Source organism: Gigantopelta aegis, chromosome 11 (assembly GCF_016097555.1).
Source record: "Gigantopelta aegis isolate Gae_Host chromosome 11, Gae_host_genome, whole genome shotgun sequence".
NCBI lineage: Eukaryota > Metazoa > Mollusca > Gastropoda > Neomphalida > Peltospiridae > Gigantopelta > Gigantopelta aegis.
The window spans coordinates 7,076,406-7,096,405 of NC_054709.1; the positions used below are offsets into that span (position 1 = coordinate 7,076,406).

Consider the following 20,000-nt stretch of genomic DNA (forward strand, 5'->3'; position numbering starts at 1 on the left):
AATGGATTGACTATTGAGAGGCACGCAATGAGTCACTTCCGATTACCGATACTGTTCGTATTTTCTAAAACAACGTATCAAGCCGACCAGGCTCATGGGTTCTGGGTTCGTACCCAGGTAGCGCATCCCTGCACCATCAGTGAATCTTAATGGTTATGTGACCGACTTCTCGCGCATCCTCCCCCCCCCCCCCCCCCCCACCCACCCCCCTCTCTCTCTCTCTCTCTCTCTCTCTCTCTCTCTCTCTCTCTCTCTTTGCTCGCTATCTGTCTCTGTCTCTGTCTATCTGTCTCTCTTTCTCCTCCCCTCTCTCTCTCTTCGTCTCTGTCTCTCTCTCTCTCTCTCTCTCTCTCTCTCTCTCTCTCTCTCTCTCTCTCTTCTCTCCCCTCTCTCTCTCTCTCTCTCTCTCTCTCTCTCTCTCTCTCTCTCTCTCTCTCTCTCTCTCTCTCTCTCTCTCTCTCTCTCTAACCACTAGCATCTAACCATTAAAGTCGCAGACCCTAGTTTCAACCATTTGGAACTAAACACTAAGTTTGGTTACCTACAAACCTGTAACAGTAACACATTTAGATAGATTTACAAGGCACTGGAACAAGTATCTATGATGTTAAAAGGAGGAAATACCCTTAAAATAATCTACAGCTCGTCGCCATAACCGTTACCTCTGAGACGTACGTGCGTTTTACAAAAACAAATATGAGGGAAAACAAATTATGGTATTAGAAACACCAGGATGAACAGAAACACTTCGGGTGTACGGAAATTAGAGAATGCTCAACGAGCTACGAGGCAACAACGTTTTTCTTGCACGAGTGAATTGATGTTGTCCTTCCCGAGCCTTCGGTCTCATACGGAGATTGTTAATAGAACGGGTTCACGTTGGCACTAACAACATGCACCATTGCGAACATACATTATATAAGCATTTATTTTCACTCCAAAATTGAGAACAGTTCACTCTCAGTTTGTTGGCTATACATAAACAAACAAACAAAGAAACAATCAAACAAAAATACTGAAACAAAACAAACAAAAATCAAACAACCAAACAAACAATAAAAAAACCTCCCAAAAAAGAAACAAACAACAACACCCCCCCACCACCCACCCCAAAACAAAAAAACAACAACAAAAACAAAACAAAAACCAAACAAACAACAACAAAGAAACACAAACAATAAACAATAGCAAACAAACAAAAACACATAATACAAAGAAAGCACACACGCACGCACGCACGCACGCACACACACACACACAAAAACACACACACAGACAAACACACACGCAGAAACAGAGAGAGAGAGAGAGAGAGGGGGGGGGGGGTGGTGGAGACAGAGACAGAGACAGACAGACAGAGACAAAAGAAATACACAAACGTTTTGAAGTAGTTTTCGTCTCCGTCCCCTATCTAGTGGTATCTAGGTATGACTCGCAAACTGTTTCAGTGGCCTGCTACTTACCGCGTTACGCCGAGAGCTGGCCGTGTTAGGGTTAAACCCGATACGTTATTGACGGCTGGTTCTTTGTGAACACCATAAATAACATGCTGCTGATCAAACGCCGCTATATACCTTGTTGATGAACGGCGGGCCTCGTTACCTGTTATTGTTGTGTCTATATCCCCGAACCATATGAAGGAGGAAAACAAAAACACATAAGGTAAGATTGTTTGTATCGTGGTGTTGATGGTAATTATGTGCGTGTGTGTGTTGGGGAGGGGGGGGGGGGGGGAGGGGGGGGGGGGGGTTATGGCGGGTCTTGGGGGGAGGGTATGGCGGATCTTGGGGGGAGTATTTGTGAGGGTTTTGAAAAGTTTAAAATAAACCGATTGAATTGTTAAATGAAAATTCAATATATAACTATAACAGGAATAAAAAAAAGAAGGCGTCGTAAAATAAAAACAATCTTTACTCTTAGCAATAGATGAAGGAAGGAAGGAAATGTTTTATTTAACGACGCACTCAACACATTTTATTTACGGTTATATGGCGTCAGACAAATGGTTAAGGACCACACAGATATTGAGAGAGGAAACCCGCTGTCGCCACTCCATGGGCTACTCTTTTCGATTAGTAGCAAGGGATCTTTTATATGCACCATCCCACAGACAGGGTAGTACATACCACAGACTTTGATATACCAGTCGTGGTGCACTGGCTGGAGCGAGAAATAGCGCAATGGGCCCACTGACGGGGATCTATCCCAAACCGACCGCGAATCAAGCGAGCGCTGTACCACTGGGCTACATCTCGCCCATAACAGGACTACTGAACAACCACTGGTACACCCCTGTACGTCAAGGTAGTTTTATATAATACTGTCCAATGGGAAAGTGCACATAAAACACCCCTTGCTGCTACATTGATAGGGGCAGACTATATATCGGCAGCAGTGTCTCCTCTATTCCTGCTTCTCTCTCTCTCTCATCACCGTAGATTAAAATGTGCTGAGATGTCTGTAAACAAACATTATTTACCAGTCGTTTGTTACCAATGGATACTATGCGCCCAGCGGCCTTGTTGTTCACAACACGCCCCTTGGCTATTTTACAAGGTACATTCAGCATCATCCAAGAGTGAAAGAGGTCCGCCTTTTTGGTGTTCACATAGCAAATACCGATTTTTAAATAACCAAGATTCAAAGGTATAGTCATCCCAAACCGAAAACTGGCTCTTCGAAGGACGAAACGTAGACCATTTTATCTCTTGTAAATAGTTTAATATTTAATAATAGTAAAGTTAAAGGGTTTTTTGTTTTGTTAGGGTTTTTTTGTTTAACGACACCACTAGAGCACATTCATTTATTAATCATCGGCTATTGGAATGCCAAATTTTACCAAATATTTGACAAGCAATAGTCGATGACATATAGTCATAGAGAGGAAACCGGCTACTTTTTTTCCATTAGTAGCAAATGATATTTTATATGCGCCATCCCACAGACAGGATAGCACATACCACGGCCTTTGATATGCAAGTCATGGTGCACTGTTTGGAACTAAAATGAGCCAACTGACGAGGATCGAACCTAGACCAACCGTGACATAGGCATTTCTGTGCTTCGAGCGACATCTACCGGTGACATCAGAATACTAACTTTCAAAATTATTTCAAGTAATTGAGTGACGGGGATTCCCGTGGTATTTATCGATATAAAACCTGCTTTTTCACTCTATTTTATAAAAATGTGATCTAAGTGTGTTACAGTTTTGTAGGATTAACCAAAATAAGAATTAATTTTCGCGGGCTGAAACTAGGGCGTGCGACTTTAAGATAAACGATTCATTACGGAATTCATGTGTCTTGGCTGGTTTTTATATCGAGAGGAAAATAATAACGCTTTAGGCTTCTGTTTGACGTATAACGGTTAAATGCCTTTGAAGTATTGCACGAGAAAACAAATAACATTTTTTCAAAGATTGTGTGACTTGGAAAAAGTCATTCTTCGCTTTGTACTTTAATAATCTCAGAAAGCAATGTCGTGTTGTTATGTTACGTACACGGGTGTGTATGCGGCTTTAAGTTCTATCGTAAGTCTGACTGCACGACCATACTCGATTTTGTTTCAAGCCAAGAGACTGAAAAAAAGAGAGTAGAAAATCAACACAACTACAAAATAAACAACACACCCACCCACCCACCCCCCTAAAAAAAAAGAAAAAAAGACAACAACAACAACAACAAAAAAAACCCCACCGAAACAAGCAATAAAAAAACACGTTTGTTTTGTTTAACAACACCACTAGAGCAGATTGATTTGTTAATAAATCGGCTATTGGATGTCACACATTTGGTAGTTTTGGCATATATGATTAGAGACGAAACCAGCTACATTTTCCATTAGTAGCAAGGAATATTTATATGCACCATCCCACAGACAGGATAGTACATACCACGGCCTTTGATATACCAGTCGCGGTGCACTGGCTGGAACGAGAAAAGCCTAATGGCCCAAACAAACAAATGTTGCTGAAGACGTTAATATTTCACGGCGAAGAGTAGAATACTCCCTAAACATAGTGCCCTGACCTCGATTAATTTACATATGATTTGCAAAGTTATCACATTTTGAAAATATGTGATCGGAAACACATCACATACCTTGATTACACTGGATATGCTTTTAGATAGCTAGATAGATAGATAGATAGATAGAGAGAGATAGATAGACAGAGAGATAGACAGAGAGATAGATAGATAGATATATAGATAGATAGATAGATACATGTATTACCTCAATAGGCACCCATAACGAGGAAAATAAAAATCATAATTTCTCAATGAGAAATTATCATGCTTTGGTTCAACGGACACTACTATTGGACCATTTGACGGCAACAAAAAAATCACCTTGTCGGTACTAAATATGACGTCATCACGATTTGGCAAAGCACACACAATGACGTCACGTAGTTTACAGCGTTTGCGTTTAGGTCTCACTACACAGATGTCATCTGCCTTTGAAACCCATGTTAATTTGCCCAACTTCAAACGAAGATTGCCAATAGAACGGGTTCTCGTTGGCACTAACAACATACACCATTGCGAACATACATTATGTAAGCATTTATTTTCACTCCAAAATTTAAACATTTCCGTCTCATTTTTTTGCTATATGACCGCATCTGGCTGTAGTACCGGTCCGAACAGGTGGTTCATTAACCGAGTCAGTCCGGCTGTCACTTGCGCTATATACCCATGTCCCAAAAGGTCGATGCACAATATTACAAAATAACATGTGCAAAATACAGCTAGAAGGTTTACCATTAGCATACATATTGGTTTAATTCTTCACCATTTCCTAGAAGTGAATATGTGAACCATAACATGTGTCACAATTAGGAACTATAGTGGACCGTGGTGAAGGAACTCTCACCCGGAAGTGATCTGTGTAGTGAGACCTTACGTTCAGTGTAATTAAAATTAGCTCCATTATTACATGTGGACGTCTTTCTGATTTTATTGTTAAACTTGTACTAAAAGGGTAGTTTAATGCAATTCATTATAGATTTTTTTTTTACAGAATATACAGAACTTTGGATTTTGAAATACATCTGTGAACCGTGAATAAAATACAAAGTTGAAGCAATACCTAGAATTGTAAAGTAGTTTACGTCGTTTCTATGTACATGGACGTGTAGCCTATGTAGGCTATATCGAACATAAAGGCTTTAAAAAAACAAAACCCCAAATAGTTGGGGTACTAAATAGAATAACAAACTCGGTACCAGTTATAATCAAATGTATGTCCCTCGTGAAATAATTTACAACTGTCACTTGCCAAAGCTCGTGACAAGTGAAAACTATTTCACTCGGGACATAAATTTGATCGTAACTGGTAACTCATTTATTGTCATATATATACGCACGCATGCACGCACACATCCATCTATATATCCATATAGGCCTATCTATATATCCATCCATCCATCCATCTATATATATATATTATTTGTATTTATTTGTTTAAAGGTGCGTCCGGGGAGAGGTGTTCGAACGGCGAAACGTACTCCCTGCATATTCACCTGCATATGATAGCATAGCACAAATATCGATCAAAATTGTACGCAACATTCGCTAGACTGGTTTCGCGTCGGACGTTAACTTGCAGCAACCAATCAAATCGCTCGCATCTGTCAGGGACAAATCGTGACCAGGAGGCACACGTAACTGTAAACACAAACTTGGTCAATGTGAGGCTGACTATTTCGTTTCATTTCAACTTACTTTCGTGCTTATATCCAATTAAGATTGAAGCACGCTGTCCTGTCGGGCGCGTCTCAAAAATTTTATGTTTATTTTTTGGTAAATAGTCTAACGCACTTTACTTTGGCGCCCGTTCAATTGCTCAAATCACCTTAAAACCCTTTAGGCCTAGCACTCAAACATTTATTTTGGATTTAATTTCTCAGTCCACACATGTGTAGAATGCAGCTAGTTATTCTATTTAGGGCTTAGGTCTTTGACCGACCACTAAATTGTTTATTCCAAATTCTGCCCACCTCAAACTTACCCCCCCCCCCCCCCCCCCCTCCTGGCCTGGACTTAGTCACTGGCGAAAGTCAGAGACTAAGCCCGTGACAGGCGTGCGTGAAACCCTAGTGGTATATACGCACGTGAAAAACGTTACCTACCTACCTGGGAACACACATCAGCTATCTAGGACGTCTGTCCGGGACAATGGGTTAGTTGTTAGTGCTTAGTGAGAAAGAAGACGGTGTAGTGGATTTACACCTACTCACTGAGTCGTTAAAACTCGCTCTGGGTGGGAGCCTGTACCGGGCTGCGAACCCTGTACCTGCCAGTCTTACGTCCGATGGCTTAACCACGGCACTATGGAGGTCGGTTGGCTTGCTATCTACCAGCAATATGGTTTAATGTTTTATTATTTAATAAAATTTAATATTACTGCATAAAATAGCGTTGAAGACATTAGAAAGTGAATTGCATCGTGAAGAAAAGAATACCGAAGGCCGTTGCACACCAGACGCGAGCGTTTCATCACCGCGATTTTCGCTGCCTTGCCTGTGCATCAGTGCTTGCACACCGAACGCGATTTTCGTCGCGTTTTTTGGTACGATTTCACGAATACGAAGTGGTATTTTGCCGGTTCTTCAAAGCGAACAAAGGCCTTGTTGTTAATGACAGTGCTTCATGCACGAAGGAAATGTAATCCTCGCCGGTTTTGGGATCACCCAATACTAACTAAACGCCAACGCTATGGTGAATATAGTTTATTTTGTGAACTTTCGTTGGATTGTGAATGGTTTTTCCGATACTTTGTTTTTGTACATGAATAATAATGTCTTCTTTGCTAACCGTCTTGCAGGACGACATCCTGGTCGAGAGGAATCATTTAACGATTGAATGGGTGTGAAGTCAAATTCTATATATAGCACGCGATTTCACCATCGATTAGGCAAAAATAGTATTAGTTCTTATTTCCAAAAATCGTTGCGTAAATCGTGGCGAAAATCGCGTTTGGTGTGCACGCCTCTACGTGAGTGTCTCTTTTCTATATCCAGGCGAAAATAGTTGCGAAATTCGCTGCGAAAATCGCGTCTGGTGTGTAACGGCCTTGACTCTTGTAGAAGATGGTGGTCAATAGCTGTCGTATTTAGTACTTACGGCACTGTTAATAAGATACCTGTGTCCTATGTGTTGAAAGAAAGAAAGAAATGTTTTATTTAACGACGCACTCAACACATTTTATTTACGGTTATATGGCGTCAGACATATGGTTAAGGACCACACAGAGTTTTGAAAGGAAGCCCGCTGTCGCCACTACATGGGCTACTCTTTCCGATTAGCAGCAAGGGATCTTTTATTTGCGCTTCCCACATGCAGGATAGCACAAACCATGGCCTTCGTTGAACCAGTTATGGATCACTGGTCGGTGCAAGTGGTTTACACTTACCCATTGAGCCTTGCGGAGCACTCACTCAGGGTTTGGAGTCGGTATCTGGATTAAAAATCCCATGCCTCGACTGGGATCCGAGTCCAGTACCTATCAGCCTGTAGACCGATGGCCTAACCACGACGCCACCGAGGCCGATGTACCGTTTAAAATGTAAGCCATATGCTATAACGTAGAAATTAGACCATTACAGGAACACGTGTTTCACAGAAAACTGCAATAATGTTCAGTTGAGAGATTTTGTCATACCTTTGATCCGATGTGATACGATAATGAGACACAAAGTTGTTGTACTAGACTTAATTAATAATGTAGGCCACTGTGGCATGTGTAACATAGGTACAAATGTAATAATGGGTTAGTCTACACGAACCGCACAAAACCTAACAATAGAAAAATAAATAATTAATTCGGACAGTCCACTTTATCTTTGTTATTTATTTTTGTCCTTTACAATTGGAATATGTTTGGAAGCGCAAAACAAACATTAGCACAGTTTCAAGCACCTTTGTTCCGAATACCTCGGCTTTCAAACAATTTACAATGCGCAAAACTAACACTACACAGTACGGGTTTTGTTCAGTGGCGGAAACAGGTGAAAAGTGTATTAAGTGTCGCCGGGTGTTATTGATTGTTGATTTTTTTTTTTATTGTTGAATAGAGTACCCAGTCTACAATGCAACACTACTAAGGTTTCCTTAAAAGGGCGAAAAATAAAAACATCAACACGTTTTAAGTTACGATTAGAGAGAGAGAGAGAGAGAGAGAGAGAGAGAGAGAGAGAGAGAGAGAGAGAGAGAGAGAGAGAGAGAGAGAGAGAGAGAGGTTTGTTTTGTTTAACGTCACCACTAGAGTACATTGACATATTAATCATCGGCTAGAGTGTCAAACATTTGGTAATTTTGATATACAGTCTAAGAAGAAGTTTGTTTTGTTTAACGACACCACTAGAACACATTGATTTATTAATCATCGGCTGTTGCATGTCAAACATGGTCATTTTGACACAGTCACAGGTAGGAAACCCGCTACATTTTTCAGCAAGGGACCTTTTATATGCACCATTCCCAGACAGGATAGTACATACCACGGTCTTTGATATACCAGTCGTGGTGCACTGGCTGCAACGAGAAATAGCCCAATGGGCTCACCGACGGGGATCGACCCTAGAGCGATCGCACTGGGCTACGTACCGCCCCCCCCCCCCCCCCCCCCTTACAGTCTAAGAATACCGATAAAACAGGGAATGATGTTTTATGTGTATCTGCACTTGGACAATCAATGTACGCTAGTGCGAGTACTCCACCGTGTGAGAGCTGGACCAACATTATAACCGTTCAAATATCCGGCTAACTCTCAAATCGCCATAGTAAGTACTCTGGCTGAATTTACGCTAGCTAACGAAGGTCTAGACGAAACGTGCTCGTGTTTCGATGTTGCACTTTTATTTTGCATATGACGTCACTCAACTCTAGACCTGACTAACGCCTGCGTGTGATTGCCGAGACTGTGACCCATAATTCCCTGATATAGTGCGAGGCATCCTTTATCCGTTCAACAAAGGTGATGAAAATACCGACTGCGTGCCCAGCGGACTAATACTTGACGCACTACTTTTGATACGTTAATGGCTGCCATGATGTTATGATCGTATCAGTCAATACTCCGGTGTATCGCGCAGTGCGTAGATACTTCAAAGAATGGGATAGCTTGAAAGGTCGAAGTCATTGGGCAAAATGAATCATTGTTTTTTTCCATGGGCAGTTTTGTTTTCATCGTTCTGTTTTCTTAATTGAATAAAACTTATCGAAATACATCTGTAACTGATGTTTTAAAATGTGCGTGATTGCCGTCACTTTGGACGGATGTTTGTATACGAGTTTGTTTGTGTATGTCTGTCTGTCTGTTTGTTTGTCCGTTAGCGAACGGATATCGGGCAGTCTAGTGCTAAATGAATCAAGGGCCGCGGAACAGAGGGAGTTGGGGCATGCCCCCACCTTTCTCTGTTATTGTGCTCTGGAAATGCTGTTTACAAATCAAAATGAAATTCAAAATTGTCTCCGGGAAACATACCCCTAAATCCACTAACATGTTCGGGTCCCAATACACGTGTATAAACTATTGAATTGACATGCGGGCCGTCCTGTGAATATTTATTTAAATATGTATGTATGTCTTTGCGTATAGGTATGTGTGCCTGTGTACCTGTGTGTGTGTGTGTGTGTGTGTGTGTGTGTGTGTGTGTGTGTGTGTATTTTCATGTGTAAAAGTATAATGTATATGTGCGTAGTGTGTTTATCAAATTATTTTATCCTATAACTTACCCATAATACCCATTTGATATTTACCATTATTATATAACATTTAGTTAAATATCTTAAAATATTAGTGAAATAAAAGTGTTATCAGTCACTCAGTCACTCAGATAACACATTTTAGATTGAACATTTTACTGTAGAAAGTGTTATCTTCACTGCAAGAACTATTTTACTGCTGGCATTTTTAAAATAAAGGTAGACCCTCGATTGATATTTTCCATATTTCATTTAATTTTAACTTATTTTCGTGCTTATATCCCATTAAGGTTCAAGCACGCATGTTAATTGTTAGTGGTTAGTGAGAGAGAAGAGGGTGTGGCGGTCTTACACCTTCCCACTGAGTCGTTAAAACTCGTCTCAGTGGGAGCCGGTACCGGGTTGCGAACCCAGTATCTACCAGCTTTATACCAGATGGCTTAACCACGACACCACGGACGCCGGTTTCCATATTAAAACACTACTGACGACTCCTCTATGAAGGAAGGACATTTTTTATTTAACGACGCACTCGACACATTTTATTTACGGTTATATGGCGTTAGACATATGGTTAAGAACCACACAAATATTGAGAAAGGAAACTCGCTGTAGCACCTTCATGGGCTACTCTTTTCGATTAGCAGCAAGGGATCTTTTTACATGCACCATCCCACAGACAGGATAGTAAATACCACGGCCTTTGTTACACCAGTTGTGGATCACTGGCTGGAACGAGAAGGCGCCCAATGGGTCCACCGACGGGGATTGAACCTAGACCGACCGCGAATGCTTTATGGATTATATACTGTACTAATTGATTATACGTAATAAATGAAGCAAATATATGTATCTTTCACCCAGTACTTTTGTTGTAATTTATCAAAATGATAGATTATGATTACTTTGTGTTCTGTGTTTGTATTTGTTTTTGATTACATTTATTCATTTCGTTTTCCCATTTGGCCAATACACAGTGCTATTGCTGATGACATATCACAGAAATAATTTACAACGACCCCCATGATAGTTTCAACGTTTTTGAAGGTAATATATAATTTATAGAAAAATCGAATCCAGGCGGCGATTCTTAAATATCATTGTTTGCATTTCACCGTATCGATTGCATTTTTTCTGGTTGTAATCTTGTCTTTTATAATCTAAATCACAAAACGAAAAAAAGAAGGAAATAGACAAAAAACAAAAGCAAAAAAAAAACCCCAACAAAAACACACACCAACAAACAAAACAATCTATAGATTTAAAGTCGCAGTGTCAAATCTATGGATTCAGTTACACTGAACGCAGTGCGATGCGTTCGTTTTTTAGAACGCTTGCGGCCAGCCGTAATGCATTAATCGACCACATGCGTCTCTGATATGCATAACAAATGTGAATCTCTAACCCACAATAGAGTACAGCATAGAAGAAGAATGTTTATTAGAAGAGTGAAAGGATTTCCTATTCACTGTAATACAAGTTCCTTATTAAGAAAAAAACACACACCATATGCACAGAATGTATACCGGTTGTCTGTTTGTCTTATACGCAAAACCAACAACAACAAAACAAACAAACAAAAAACCTACAAATAACCTACAACAACAACCTACAACAAACAAAAACAACAATTAAATAAATATTCAAACAAACAAACAAGCAAAAAAAAACTAATAAGAAAAAACGCTTCTCAAATTTTGTGCCATATGTTTTAAAAGTGCGTGGCTTATTAGAAGTACCTTGAATGTTCAATATAGAGATACTTGTACGAGCGTGTGTATCGTACAGATTTTACAAAATGAGTGTCACGATTCACGATTGTTTATTAGCCGAGCGAGAAGGAAGTGGAAATGTAACATATATGCACATGTATATATATGTGTGTGTGTGTATGTGTGTGTGTGTGTGTGTGTGTGTGTGTGTGTGTGTGTGTGTGTGTGTGTGTGTGTGTGTGTGTGTGTGTGTGTGTATGTGTGTGTGTTGCATTCCTACTTCCTTCTGTTTACGAAAGCTAAAAAGAGGAGTATCAATCTAGATCGAACCATCTCAGATGACCCTTTCTCCCTTTTACACCGTGACAACCAGTGAATCGATCCACGTCGGGTGGTCCCATTGGGCTATTTCTCGTTCCAGCCAGTGCACCACGACTGGTATATCAAAGGCCGTGGAATTCGCTGTCCTGTCTGTGGGAAAGTGCATATAAAACATCCCTTGCTGCTAATGTAGACAGATGATTAATAAATCAATGTGCTCTGGTGGTGTAGTTAAACAAAGTAATATTTAAAGGGACATACCCTAGTTTTTAAACACTAAGGCATATTTTTGACTATTAAAACCGTTTTTGATAACTAAAATCATACTTTACTTAGATTTTATGGTTTAGATTATCAATTTCCGTATATTCGAAGAGTTTTTAGTCATCCTGGTGTTTTTAATATCACAAAATGCATTTCTCATATTTTTAAAAACGCACGTGCCTCTGAGAAGTAACAGTTATGGAGTCGAGGTTTAGTCTATTTTTAGAGGGTATTTCACCATTTCAAAGTTACAGACTCATGTTTCTCTCAATTGTAACTTTATCCAAATGTGTTAAAGGGCCCCGCTCCACGAAGGATCTTAGCACTAAGGTAGCTATGTACTTAAGGTGATCTTAAGGCTAAGATCGCTTTGTGGAACGGGGCCCAGGTTTGTAGATTAACTAAACTTAGTGTTAATTTTCACGGGTTGAAACTAGGGTCTGTCCCTTTAATGTTTAACTGTATTTGTTTGTTGTTGTTTTTTGTTCCTTCTTTGGTTGTTGTTTTTTGGTGGGGTTTTTTTTTGTTTGTTTGTTTTTGTGGGGGTTTTTTTTTGGGGGGGGGGTTTGGGGTTTTTTGGGCGGGGGGTTTGGGGGGGGATTTGGATGAGAAGGTAGTGGGTAAATGTTTGGGGTTTTTTTTTTATTTGCGCAAAAACTACACTTCACAAACAGTAATATGATCGTGATACTGCGAAGGGATTTACAGGGTTTCCGATGCCCGTGGCGTTGGTTTTTACAATAAGTACTCGGTGGAAGTTTGTTGTGGCGCAAGCTGCAATATGGCAATCATGCTATCGTGGTCAATAGCCACGATAGTATCAGAAAAAAATAACCTCCACTGAGGGGATTTGATCCACGGACTCTCAGTACAAGAGACCAGGGACTTCCAACTGAGCTAATAGGACAATTCTCACTAGCTACTACCAGTAGGAGGGAACACTTTATACCAACACTACTAAATATTCTCTCGAATTCGCTTACGTGCATGAAACAGTGGGCAAACCTGGCACTGGCTGGTATGTATTGGTGTATGAATATATTATATTGCATGTATGTCGAGTTTGACGATTACATACATAGATATTAATGCACTGGCGCAGGGGATAATTAAATCATGTCTGGCCTCACAAATTGTCCCATGCCGTTGCTGGGACTCGAATCTGTGGCACCGAATCGTTACTTGTATGTGTGTATGTATGTATGTATGTATGTATGTATGTATGTATGTATGTATGTATGTATGTATGTGTGTCTGCCTGTCTGTCTGCCTGTCTGTCTGTCTGTATGTATGTATTGATTGATGTATAAAGATCTATATATTTTATGAATGTCGAGGTTGACTGTTACATACATAGATACTAACACACTGGCACAAGGGATAATTAAATCATTTCTGGCCTCACAAAGTGTCCCGTGCCGTTGCTGGGACTTGAACCTATGGCACCGATCGCCCGCAACTTAGCAGACTTGCTACGATACCTTTTGAGCTATTGAGGCATCCATGTATGTATGTGTGTATGTATGTGTGTATGTATGTATGTATTGATGTATGTATGTATGTATGTATGTATGTATGTATGTATGTATGTATGTATGTATATATATATATATAATAGGTATGTGTGTGTGCGTATGTTCGTGCGTGTGTACCTCCGCGTGTGTGTATGTATATACCCCCTTATTTGTATACTGTGTTTGTATATTATTGGTCTGTAGATTAACAGATAACATCGTTAATTCTTTCCCTAAAAGTTAATAAATGACTGGGGGTGCGGGGCGTAGCCCAGTGGTAGATCGCTCCCGTGATGCGCGGTAAGTCTAGGATCGATCCACGTCGGTAGCCCATTGGACTATTTCTCGTCTCAGTCACTGTACTACGACGGGTATACCAAAGGATGGTGCATATAAACGATCGGATGGAACAAATATAGCGGGTTTCCTTTCTAAGACTATATGTCAAAATTACCAAACACTTTTACATCCAATAGCTGATGATTAAAAACTCAATGCGCTCTAGTGGTGTCGTTAAACTAACAAAACCGTGTTTTTTCTCTAAGACTACATGGCAAAATTACCAATTTTTTTTTACATCCAATAGCTGATGATTAAAAACTCAATGTGATCTAGTGGTGTCGTTAAACAAACAAACCCGTGTTTTCTCTCTAAGACTATATGTCAGAATTCCAAAACTTTTGACATCTAATAGCTGATGATTAATAAATCAGTGTGCTCTAGTGGTGTCGTTAAACAAGCAAAAACTGTATTCTATCGATTAACCAGCCGTTATTAATTGGTGTCTGGACGGTCCTGGCTATGAATGTATGTTATCGTGATATCTGGCAACAGGTGTACGCTGAGCTCATGTAATGAGAACAACTTGAGTCCTTCAGACCACATCTAGAGTTACATACTGTCAACTAAAGCTGTCCTTACACGGTCTGACGTTTTTGTGTAAACTTGGGCGCGTATCTGCTGGTATCTATGGGGGCGGAACGTATCCCAGGGGCAATGCGCTCGTCTGTTGTGCTGTCGGTCTAGGATCGATTCCCGTCGGTGGTTCCATAGGGCTATTTCTCGTTCAAGGCCGTATACCAAGACTAGTATATCAAAGTTCGTGGTATGTGCTCTCCTGTCTATGGTGCATATTCAAGAACCCTTGCTAGTAATGAAAACATGTAGCGGATTTCCTCTCTAACTCTATATGTTATAAAAGTACCAATTTTGACATCCGATAGCTGATTACAAATAGATCAATTTGCTCTAGTGGTGTCGTTAAACAAAACAAATTTTTGTTTTGACTGTCGACATACTATTTGGTACAGCAGAATATTGCCTGAAAATTAATAGATGAGAACAAGAACTGGTTATGTAAACTTTTTGATTTTAATTTTATTTACTTATTTATCTATTTATTTATCTATGCTGGTGGGGTGTGTAAAGCTATGTAACTGCACACATTCAGATTTCCCAGATATTTTTGAAATGTTCGACCTGTAAGACACTATTGTGAAAACCGTGACTTTGAACAAATCAAAAGTAGTGGGTGTAAATTCCCTCTTATTGAAAAATGTGCATGCAAATATCCCTTCTTGTTTATTTCGTGGTTTCCTTCTCTCTTTCTTTCTGTTTTTCTTTCTTTCTTTCTTCTTTTTCGCTCTCTTCCTCTTTCTTCTTTTTTTTTCCTCTTCGTCTTCCTTTTTTTACTTTCTACCTTCCTTCTTCTTCTTTTATTAATTTCCTCTTCTTCTTCTTCTTCTTCTTCTTCCTTTATTAATTTCCTCTTCTTCTTCTTCTTCTTCTTCTTCTTCTTCTTCCTCTTCTACCTATTCATATTTTTCTTCCACTTAACCTTTTCCTTCTTCTTCTTCGTCATCATAATCATCTCTCGGTTGTCTTCTTCTACTTCTCCGTCTTCTGCATCTTGTCTCTTTTCTTCATCTCTTTGTTTCTTTTTCTTCTTCTTCTCCTTGTTCTTTCTTTTCTTCTTGTTGTTCTTCTTATCCTCCTTCTTGTTCTTCTTCTCCTTGTTCTTCTCCGTCTTCTCCGTCTTCTGCATCTTATCTCTTTTCTTCATCTCTTTGTTTCTTCCTCTTCTTCTTCTTCTTCTTCCTCTTCTTCTTCTTCTTCTTCTCCTTCTTTCCAATTCTTCATTTTCCAATTCATCGTTTTTTTTTTATCTTCTTCGTCTGTGTATGTGGGGTTTTTTTTCCTGCCATGATTTTCCGTATCCTTCACCCACTGTAGTCATACACATTCTCGCCTTAGCCTAATTTTACGAAATTTACTTCAAACACTTTAAACATCGGGCAGCTTTTAATATTTATGGAATGCCTCTTCGACAAGTACGTCTTCAAAACCCGGATCTATCGAATATCAAATAGTTCCAATTGAAGAAATATCGATCACGGGTTTCGATGATTCATGAAAATGCATACACGAAGGATATTAAATGACGCTTTGTTAAAACTCTTCCACTTGTTCCCCCGCTGATAGTCGCGCAATGAAACAGGGTTGTGACAAGTGTTGAGTCAAATTGATTTCAATTTCGATTGGTTTCTTTGTATAGGCTTCACCTTCGAATCCGGCGTCAGTGGTCGTTGTCAAATACTTTGGACTTGTCTGGCATCTCTCGTTCGATCATATTGTCTTTTTTCTTCATTTTTTCTTCACTTCTTAATAAAATGTTGAAGCTATTGCTATTTATTCTGTCCATCGATTTGACACCTCATAGGGTTACAACACTGTTATTTGAATGGCCATTTATTTCATTTTAACTTATTCTCGTGCTTATGTCCAATTAAGGTTCAAGCACGCTGTCCTGGGCACACGCATCAGCTATCTGGGCTGTATGTCCAGGACGGTGGGTTAGTTGAGAGAGAGAGAGAGAGAGAGAGAGAGAGAGAGAGAGAGAGAGAGAGAGAGAGAGAGAGAGAGAGAGAGAGAGAGAGAGAGAGAGAGAGAGAGAGAGAGAAACAGAGGGAGCGAGGGGAAACCCGCTGTCGCCACTTCATGGGCTACTCTTTTGGATTAGCAGCAAGGGATCTTTTATATGCATCATCCCAAAGACAGTACATACCACGGCCCACTAGAACACATTGATTTATTAATCATCGGTTACTGGATGATTTTTGACATTTGGTCTTAGAGACGAAACCCGCTACATCTTATCATTAGTAGCTAGGCATTAGAGAGGAAACCCGCTGTCGCCACTTCATGGGCTACTCTTTTGGATTAGCAGCAAGGGATCTTTTATATGCACCATCCCACAGACATGATGGTACATACACGGTCTTTGTTACACCAGTTTTGGAGCACTGATTGGAAAGAGAAATAGCCCAATGGATCCACCGACGGGGATCGATCCTTAATGGACCGCGCATCAAGCGCGCGCTTTACCACTGGGCTACGTCCCGCCACTCAAACAATTTGGGAACGGCAACATATTTTAGTAGTACAATTTACTCGTCTTGTACCCATCCGCCGGGAAATCCGGACATACTTGAAACATCAGTGAATGTAAGCAGGTATCATATAGTTGATTGATTATTACAATTAGAATAATATTTACAAAATAATGATAATATAGATAATGGTTGGTAATAAGCTTAAGTAATAAAAAACAAAATCACTTTTCGGGCACGATTACGTTTTTCATACGTAATTGCATCTTCCGATTGATGTGAGTAAACCTTATCGACGCACTCATGTGTAATGCGGCACCGTTACGATTACAAAATTGGCAGATATGAACGTTCAGAAGATAGGGACGAATCTGTTTATGTTGTACCGATTACGGCACCGTTACGATTAGAAAATTGGCAGATATGAACGTTCAGAAGATAGGGACGAATCTGTTCATGTTGTACCGATTGTATAGAGTCTGATAACAACAACAGTATGTGTTTATTCTCCGTTCGTGTGATGACGATCATTATTGTGAAGTCTTGTTTGAAAAGGCTGCAGTTACGTGTATTATCGTAAACAATTCGTCATCTCTCAGCAATAGACTGGCCTCGGTGGCGTCGTGGTTAGGCCATCGGTCTACAGCCTGGTAGGTACTGGGTTCGGGTCCAGGTCGAGGCATGGGATTTTTAATCCAGATACCGAATCAATCCAAACCCTGAGTGAGTGCTCCGCAAGGCTCAATGGGTAGGTGTAAACCACTAATATTTTATGCAGAAAAATATATTTGATATGTAATTACAATCGTTAAAAAGTCTCTTTTAGTTGATAACGTCTTAAAAATCGCAGCAAACTCAGGAATGTCCCATTAAGTTTCACGTGACCTCTTGATTACCATGACCTTTTATATGGCTATAGCGACACATAAATTTGCATATTTTGTAAATATATAAACTAATAGTTGTGTGAAAGCCTGACTGATTGCAATATTTTTTCAAGGTTATTAAGGGTCAATTTGTATATTTACATGTGTATATATTATACATTAAAAAAAAAAAAAAAAAAAAAAAAAAAAAAAAAAAAAAAAAAACGTTTAACAAAATCTCACACACGCACACAGTCGAACCTTTATATAACATCCTTACAAGAGAACAGGCAAAAATGGTCGTTATGGACAGGTTGCTGTAATATACAGGACAAACATATACAGTTTCATACTAAAATTATGATTTAATTGTCAAAACATTGTTTAACCAGTGCATTACATCACTGTAGTGTTGAGGGTCTGATGCAAATTCACCATCGATCATCGGTTATAATCGGTTGGCACCAACCGATCAACTTCCATGACACAATCGGTTAGAATTTTATAAATATAAGAAGGACTGGAATGAATATAAGGACCTATGTCTATTGTAGTGTTCACCGGAACAGAACCCTCGTTCCAACCACTACACCACAACTGGTCAAAGGCCGTGGTATGTGTTTGCTTGTCTATGGGAAAGTGAATATAAAAGATCCCTTGCTGCATTAGAACAAATATAGCGGGTTTCCTCTGATGACTTGACTACGTGTCAGAAATACCAAATGTTTGACTTCCAATAGCCCATGATCAATTAATCAATGTGCTCTAGTGGAGTCGGGGGCGGGGTTTAGCTCAGTGGTACAGTGCTGCTCGCCTGATGTGCGATCGATCTAGGATCGATCTCCGTCGGTGGGCCCATTGCGCTGTTTCTCATTTCAGCCAGAGCTCCACAGCTGATGTAACAAAGACCGTGGTATGTACTATCCTGTCTGTGGGATGGTGCATATAAAAGATCCCTTGTTGCTTATTGAAAAGAGTAGCCATGGAGTGGCGAGAGCGGGTTTTCTCTCTCATTATCTGTGTGGTGCTTAACCATATGTCCGACGCCATATAACAAAATGTGTTGAACGCGTCGTAAAATAAATCATTCTCTTCCTTCTTTCTAGTGGTTTCCTTAAACAAAACAACTTCTTTTTTGTAGTCACTTGCCACGTCTGCGAGCTCCGTTTTTTTCTTCTTCAACTCTCATTCTGTCTTGGACAAAAAACCCACAAAAAAACAACCAACTGTTTGACGCCTAATAGCTAATCTTTATTTTTGTGCTGGGGTGTCGTTAAACATTCATTCGTTCATTCATTCATTCATCCATTAATTCATTCATTCGTCCATCCATCTATCCATTCATCTATCCATTCATCTATCCATCCATCCATCCATCCATTCATTCATTCATACATTCATTCATTTACTGGACAAAAGAAAAAGAAGTGGCCCACGCCAGAACTTGCGGCCAAGACAGAGTTACGCTAAACCAACTCGTTCTGAATGCGCACGTTAAATTATATCCCAAGTGCATGTAGTCATTTGTTCACTTTGTGAAAGGTTCATCGTCCTAGCCCCCTGGACGATCTTTGCTCGGTGTACAGAAATGCATTAAACTGGCAGTGGATATGTACAGTTAAATAAATCAGCATTTCTCAAGGGAAACACTAAGGTCATCTTTGTGTGATTTTACCGCTAAATCAACGGTGTGGAATGAATATAACAGTTTTCCGATGTACCATTTCATTTCATTTCAACTTAGTTTCGTGCTTATATCCAATTAAGGTTCAAGCACGCTGCCCTGGGCACACACATCAGCTGGGTTAGTTAGTTAGTTAGTTAGTTAGTTAGTTAGTGGGTTAGTTGCTAGTTGGTTTGTGGTTAGTGAGAGAGAATAGGACGTAGCGGCCTTGAACCTACCCATTGAGCCCTAAATAACTCGCTCTGGGTTGGAGCCAGTATCGGGCTGCGAACCCTGTACCTACAAGCCTGTAGTCCGATGCCTTAAAAACAATACCACCGAGGCCGGTCCGATGTATCGACGTCTGATTGACCAAAAATCGGAGACGAGTGACGCAAACAGCAGACTCAACCTGTGTACAGCTTCTGTCATGTCTGGTAGTCATCTCTCACTTTTCGCCATTGGGCTATTTCTCGCTCCAGCTAATGCTGGTATATCAAAGGCCGTGGTATGTGTTATCCTGTGTCGGATGGTGCATTTAAAATATCCCTTGCTACT

The 20,000-nt window shown here is 40.1% G+C and overlaps 1 protein-coding gene across 2 annotated transcripts in view; it reads left to right on the forward strand.

Annotated features, from left to right (window-relative positions):
• The window catches only part of LOC121385559 (FMRFamide receptor-like), a 141,013-nt gene that overhangs the window by 104,286 nt on the left and 16,727 nt on the right, over nt 1-20,000 (forward strand). The window contains exon 1 of one of the 2 annotated variants that reach the window (XM_041516274.1): nt 1,545-1,662. The exons of the other annotated variant lie outside the window; for it this stretch is intronic. The gene's annotated coding sequence lies outside the window, so the exon portion shown is untranslated. Of the gene's footprint in view, nt 1-1,544; nt 1,663-20,000 lie in introns of those variants that run through there. 2 annotated transcript variants of the gene reach the window in all.